This window comes from Phyllostomus discolor, chromosome 8 (assembly GCF_004126475.2).
Source record: "Phyllostomus discolor isolate MPI-MPIP mPhyDis1 chromosome 8, mPhyDis1.pri.v3, whole genome shotgun sequence".
NCBI lineage: Eukaryota > Metazoa > Chordata > Mammalia > Chiroptera > Phyllostomidae > Phyllostomus > Phyllostomus discolor.
Window position 1 is genome coordinate 59,734,527 of NC_040910.2, and position 6,719 is coordinate 59,741,245.

Here is a 6,719-nt window from a genome sequence, read left to right on the forward strand (position 1 = left end):
CCAGAGCCAACAGGCACACCTCGCAGGGACCCTGCCCTCACGCCTCAGGGGTTACTCAGCTGTGGGACCATACCCTCCACGGTCAAGGCCCATTTCTAAAAGCAAAAAGCTTGGGTCGGAGTCATGGGCTCGTTCACCGGCGGAGAACACCATTTTTACTCCATTAGAGCACAGAAAGAGAAAAAGCGAAGCGGACTCCAAGGACCCTCAGATCTTGGCCTGAGGCATTTTTCGGACTACTCCTGGACATCGCCCCCCTCCCCACCCTGATCCCCAGGTCTCCGGGAAGGTCATACATAGGGGCTGATGCTGCGCACGAAAGTGCCTCCCGAACCCCCTTGTGCAAGTCGGCCAAAGGGGACCGAGAACGCCTCAAAGTTTCCCAAAGCACCTCCAGAACGAAGGTTAGCAAGGAGCAAAGTTCCTGGTGGCGTAGTAGCCGAAGACATGGCAGAGAAAGACAAGCTTGCAGTCAGCATTTCCTCCAAAGGCTCACCAATGGAGGGGGGGAGAGAAAAAAACAAACAGAAAACCAGGAGAGGAAAAATCCTCCCAATCCCACTTTCCCAGTTGTTGCACTACCTCGTGCTCACTCGGAGCCCAGAGGAGGCCTGCGGGGAGGAGAAACCGGGCCCCAGAGAGAACCAGGTGACCCTGCACTTACCTCGGTCAGTGCCCGGGGCGCGGCACACTCCGCGTCTTCCGAGCTCTGAGCTGCCGTTCCTGGCCCCGGACGCCGCCGTCGCCGCACAGGCTGCATCGCCGCCTTAGGGCAGCACCCGGGGGCGCTCCATGCCGAGGGGCGCATCAGTTCCAACCTCCAATAGCTTCGGTCTAGCCATGAGTTGGGGTCACGCCCCTGGACAATGCCCCAGGGCACCCGGCGCTGGCTCCAGGCAGCGCTCTGTAGTCCTTCGCTCCGTGGGCTGTGAGCGCGGGCGATGCACCCCTCCCCCGCTGACTGTTATCTGATCTCTGGCAGGCCGGGCGCGCTCCCCACACTCCCGCACCCTGCGCCTCCCGGCGGGCTGCAGCCTCACCAGCCCCTCGACCCTCACTGCAGTTCCCAGGGAGGCTGTGGCCGCGGCGAGGCCAATGGAAGGCGGCAAGAGAGGGATGGAGAATGAGGAAGCGGTGGGAGGCTGAGGCTCTGCGCCCACCCAGCTCGGTGCCCTGCCGCTACCAGAATCCAGCTCTGCAACTCCTCTAACTCTCAAACAAGAGCTCGCCCGCCACGTGCAGCCGCTGCCCCCACCCACCCGGGTCCTGGCCTAGCTAAGCGCCTCTGCAGCCCCGGAATGCGCCCCACACACACACCACCAGCCACTTGCCCACTGGGGCGCGCGCGCGCGCGGGCACTGGCGCGCGTGCACACACAGAGTCATGTCCTCCAGGGACACAAGCACAAGCAGGTGCATAGGGAGTGTGCACACACAGGCAAGGGGACCTTGCACATGCACCTGCAACACTGCCAGTAGACAAGTTCATCTACACATATAAAATTCATGCCCTGACACACATGATAGTTGTAAATGCACTGTGGCATACACACTCATGTGTGCACATTCAGGGTAGTTCTGCACGTGTGCACCCAGATCCTGGCTTGTGCATTCCTGTAGAATCCTTTCCCCTTGCACACCAGGCATGCGCACTTATACACACTTCATCCCCCTCTCTTTAGTAGCATTTCTCCCCTCCTATCTTGAACTCTGTTTAGCTTCTCTCTAATCCTCTCCAGGCTCCTCCCTCTGGCCTCCCTTTCTGCAGACCTGACCTCCATGTTACCCCTCCTCTCCACAGCCCTGCTTCTGGAGGCTCAGGCTTTTTCCCAGCCTGTCCCCAGGAGTCCTGCCCTCCCAGCTTCCTGGGGCCGATTGTCTGGGCCTTAGATCTCTCAGATCTTTTTTATCCTGGCAGACAGACCTAACCAGCTGGGCCTTGGCCTAGGAAGACCCCACTTTATCACTAGTCTGACCCCTAGCTCAGTCTTGGAGCCACAGGACTGGGTCAAGGATGCTGGTCTGTGCCCAGAGCACAAGTCTGAAATGACTCCCAAGCCTCCTCAGCCTCCAGCTTCCCCTTTAATGTGAAATATAATTATGTGTCTGCACAGCAGGGACACTGGCTGCAGGATTCTAACCGAGGAGGATGGCTCTCTGGCCAACGCCCAGATTGCTGGCCGCTCAGACAGTGCAGTCTACAGGCCCTACCTGCCCCAGGCTCCAGCCTAGGATCCTGCCCAGTCTCCTGGCCCTGGGAAGGTGGAAAGTGCCACCTGGTCTAGGCCGCCCAGAGAGTTCATCAACCTCATGCTGTCTGGGATTTAAATCCCACAACCTCCACTGGCCAGCTGTGGAAGCAGATCACTTCAGCTCTCCAGGCTAGACTCTCATCAAGTAGAGGTAGTGAAATTTCCTAGTGCCTGGAGCTGCAGTGAGGATTTGTGATGTAGTCTACCTGGAGCACCTAGCACAGCTCTGACTGGGTAACAGGGCACTCCACACATGCAAGGCTCTGTGCTCAGGACCTTGCTAGGGTTATTGTATTGGCTCCGTGACCCTCTGGAGTCACTGGCTTTATTTTACAGGTAAAAGAGCTGAGGCACAGGGAGAGATGGTCACTTGCCTGTCACAGAACTGTTGAAGGTGAAGCCAGGCCTCAAAGCCAGGTCTGATCCCAGAACCAGAGCCTTGCCGTTTGCCAGGAATGAGAGAGGGACATCCCAGGAGATTCCAGCCAAACACCCCCACAATGCCTGTGACTGGGACACAGTGTCCTGGTTTTTTCTTCCTCTTCCTTGGAGACCAACCTCTCAGGGGACCAAAAGCTCTCAGGAAACTTTTCTTCCTACTCCATCAAAGTGACCGAGGAAGGAAGCGACTCAGATGCCCACCTTTTCCTCCCTCCTTTCCCCAGAGGAACTAGCAGATGCCCCTCTGCTGGGAGACTGAGTCTTAGCTGGGGAAAGGACAGAAACATCTGGAATACCTCTGTGTCTAGGATTCTAACAGCTCCTAGGACAAGGGGATGAGCCTAGGGCACTCTCAACCCTAATGCTCACACACACACAGAGTGCTCACCTTGCTGCTTACTAAGGAGCCAATGGAAGGCAAGCCACATCTTGTTCCTGGGCCCAGAGACACCCCCAGAGCCATTATCCAACGCCTTTCACAGAGACAGCAAGTGTCTCACCCAAGGTTACTGAGCAAAGAAGGTCCCTGCTGAGGTGCAGGCCTGACTCCCCAGGCTACTGCCCTTTAGGCTCCACCTCCCACCCCCTGATCCACCTCCTGTGTCAGAATTCAATCCTCAATCATAATCACACCACACAAGCAGCTGTTACAGACGCTGGATGCATGGTCCTTTGCCAAGTCATGTGGGGTGCCCATGCTCCAGATGCAGAGACGAAGGCACAGAGGGGCAGGGATGTGCACAGGGGTTTTGCTAACCAGCTCACATGCCTGCCCCATGGCTTCCTACCTGTGAGCGAAGGGGCTCAGAGCCCTCCCAGGGCATGGCCCACAGCCAGGCAGAGCATCGCTGCTTCCTCTTGTGTCGAGCAGGGTGTCTGCAACCAGGGCCAGGTGGAGGGACCCCAGACATGTCCCTTGCTGAGGTCCCACTCTATAAAATGGGTTTGCAACAACAAGAGTAATAATGTCCCTCTCATGACATCCATGCAGCTGATAAGATGAAAGGGAATTTGGTGTCCCACACACAGTAGGAGTTCTAGCAACAAGCATACCTTTTCAACCCTCTCTGATTCTGCCCAGTGCCTGGCTTTCCTCAATATGAAATTATCTTTCTTCCCCTCCAGGGTAGGGTCCAGTCTCCCTCCCAGCCCTGGGCCTGGCACATAGCAGCCATTCAAAACACATCTGCTGATCTGGCATCCCCAGAGCCACAGGCTTGGAGTCCAAAGGTCCCCTCATCCCATTTGGAGCCACTTCTTTTGAGGAAACCAAGGCCTAAGAGGGGAAGATTGCTTCCAAAGCCACAGAGCCATCAGGGCATGAAAGGGGTTGGCTGGAGGAGCAGCCTGCTGGCTGGAGCTTGCTGGTCTGAGTGGGCAGCAGGCTCAGTCTGCTGGTTCTTATAATATTTATGTCTTAATATGACAATGACAATGCATTTGTTTCAGTCATAAATTAATCATTGATTGATATGTGAAAACCAGACAGTCCCTCACTGGTGACTCTTTGTCTGATACCACAGGCAGCTTCAACAGTGGCCCCAGAACCCTTCCAGTATCCAAGTGCCTCGAGGGCTACCTCCTCCCAGGAGTCCACCAGGTTTCTCCTACCCCCAACCCCCTGCCCCAGACCTCAGCCCATCCCCAGCCTCTGTGTCAGGAGACCCTTGAAATGTAAAGTAAGTAGGCTAATGAGTCCCTGCCCAGTTCAAACTCTTCTAGGGCAGATGTGAGAGCCAAAGTCCCTGAGGCCTAGGACCTATCTGCCCTTGTTTCACCCAGCCCCCTTGGCCTTCCTGTTCCAGACATACTGGCCAGTTATTCAGGCCCTCAGATGCCATTAGCTTAATTCTGTCACTGGACTGTCTCCAAACTACTCTTCCTTAAGGGACAGCTCAAGCAGCACCTCATGGGGAAGCCCACCCAGGGTCTCCAATGGCCCATTTTATTCTTTCCCACACTGAGGCACTTCATTTCCTGTTGGTCTCCACCAAGGCATGTCAGGTCTGTAAGACAGGGACAAATCTGTCCAGCATGCTCACAGCCCAGGGCCCAACACACAGTGGGCCTGCCATGAATATCTGCAGAGTGAGAACAAAGAGACACAGGATGGGGAGACCCAGGGGATCACAGGCCTACTCCCAGCAGAGCCTTGCCTCCTCCTCCAGGCAAGTATCCAGGGCCTGGGACTTGCCCTGCCTCTTACCTCCACCCCCATCGGCAGTCAGAGAGAACTGTGCCTGGCTGGTCCGGACATAGATTTCTGGTGGGACGCACAAAGCCCATGGCCAGAAATCACAAGGTGCAGTGTTACACTCCACCAGGGCCAAGGGGAAAGGAGGTTCCCCTGATAACTCAGGTAGTGAATGGCAGAGCAGAAAAAACCCAGGCCCAGGAGTCCAACCCTTAGCCCAGTCCTTTCTCTCAGTGCCATTTTCCCCAAGAATAAAAACAGTGATGGTAACAATGGATGATGCCAAGTGTACATTTGGTCTGTGCCAGGCTCCAAGTTAATACCCACTGCATGAACACATCATAGAGGATGATATTGTGACTGGTCCCGCTAGTAAGTATAAAAATGCCACCCCAATTGGTAGCTGAAGAAATGACACCCAGATGGGGCTGAGCTGTTGGGGTGAAAGGATTGTTTGAGAGTATGTGAGCTACCCAGCCTCAGTGAGTCTTTGTCAGGGGTGCTATGGAAGGGGTAAAGGTGCAGAGGTCAAAAAAGTGACTGTCTTGCTCATTTGAGGCCACATGCCCCTTCCTGTCCCCAGGTACCCACAGACCCAAGGCTGACCCTGTGGCATTGATCTGAGGAGAACAGAACTTCAGGAATGGCTGGTGGCCTTGGAAACAGAACACGGAGCCCCACCCACCCCATCAGGAAGTAGGCATTGATCCACTCAGCCTAGAGCTGGCCAACTGACTTATTTTCCTCATGAGCTCTGACACTCACCCCACTGCCTTTGCCCCTCCTCCCTGCCACCCCTGGAGCTTCAGCTATCAGGAGGATGGGCTGCTAGAAGCCCAGAGGGACAGCAATGGGGCTGACAGCCAGCCAGGGCTTTGGGCTCTGGATGATCTGGCCTCTCCTAGGTATCAGGAGGTTTTTGTTCTGGCTCCACAACTTTGCAGGAATCAGTGGTCTATGTCCTCCCATTGTTTAGGCCCTTCTTTTGGGAACCTTGCTCTCTAGGGACTCACCACCTATACCCAATATTCTCTACCACTCGGTTCCTTGGGGACTGGGACTATTCCCAGGGCCCAGGGGTAGGCAAGTGAGCCAGGCCTGGCTATGAACTTTACTGTGATTGGCTGAGGGATGAGCATGTGACTGAAGCCAGCCAATGAGGACTGGCTCCAGACTTTGGCTGAATCAGCCAGAAAAGAAGGAGCTTTATTTCTCAGGAGCTGCTGGGGCCCCCTTTGCCCCTCATATGGTGACCCCCCTAAAACAAGACCCACCCAGAGGAGAGCAGGGCTGAAATGTTTGTTGAGAGACACAAGATTCCAGGTATGTTCCTCTGGAGCCCTTAGATATACCCCTGCACTTTAGAGTTTTGCAACCCAAACAATCCCTTTTCTAATTTAAGGGATTTTTGAGATGGGTTCTAATACTTCTCTTCATGTCCTCAGGGGCTGCTTGTGGAAGTGGTGGGTTTAAAAAGACCAGCAAGGGCCCTGGCTGGTGTGGCTCAGTGGATTGAGTGCTGGCCTGTGGACCACAGGGTCACCAGTTCTATTCCCAATCTATGGCACATACTTGGGTTGCAGGCCAGGTCCCCAGCGTGGGGCAGGTGGGGGACAACCACACATTGATTTTTCTCTCCCTCTCTTCCTCCCTCCCTTCCCCTCTCTCTAAATAAATAAAATCTATATTTAAAACAAAAGACCAGCAAGGACTTCAAAATGCCCCTCATACCTCCTCACCCTCCTCTCTAACAGATGACAGAGCTGTGAGGAGATAAATGAGGTGGCACAGGCCAAGGGCATCCTCTCATCTCTTCCCTTTCTTCCTTCCTTC

At 55.0% G+C, this 6,719-nt stretch overlaps 1 protein-coding gene across 1 annotated transcript in view; it reads right to left on the bottom strand.

Annotated features, from left to right (window-relative positions):
• KCNJ12 (potassium inwardly rectifying channel subfamily J member 12) overlaps window positions 1-1,558 on the bottom strand; it is a 52,854-nt gene extending 51,296 nt beyond the window's left edge. Inside the window, exon 1 of the mRNA XM_028534466.2 lies at window positions 665-1,558. The gene's annotated coding sequence lies outside the window, so the exon portion shown is untranslated. The remainder of the gene's footprint in view (window positions 1-664) is intronic.
• Between the last annotated feature and the right edge of the window lie 5,161 nt (window positions 1,559-6,719).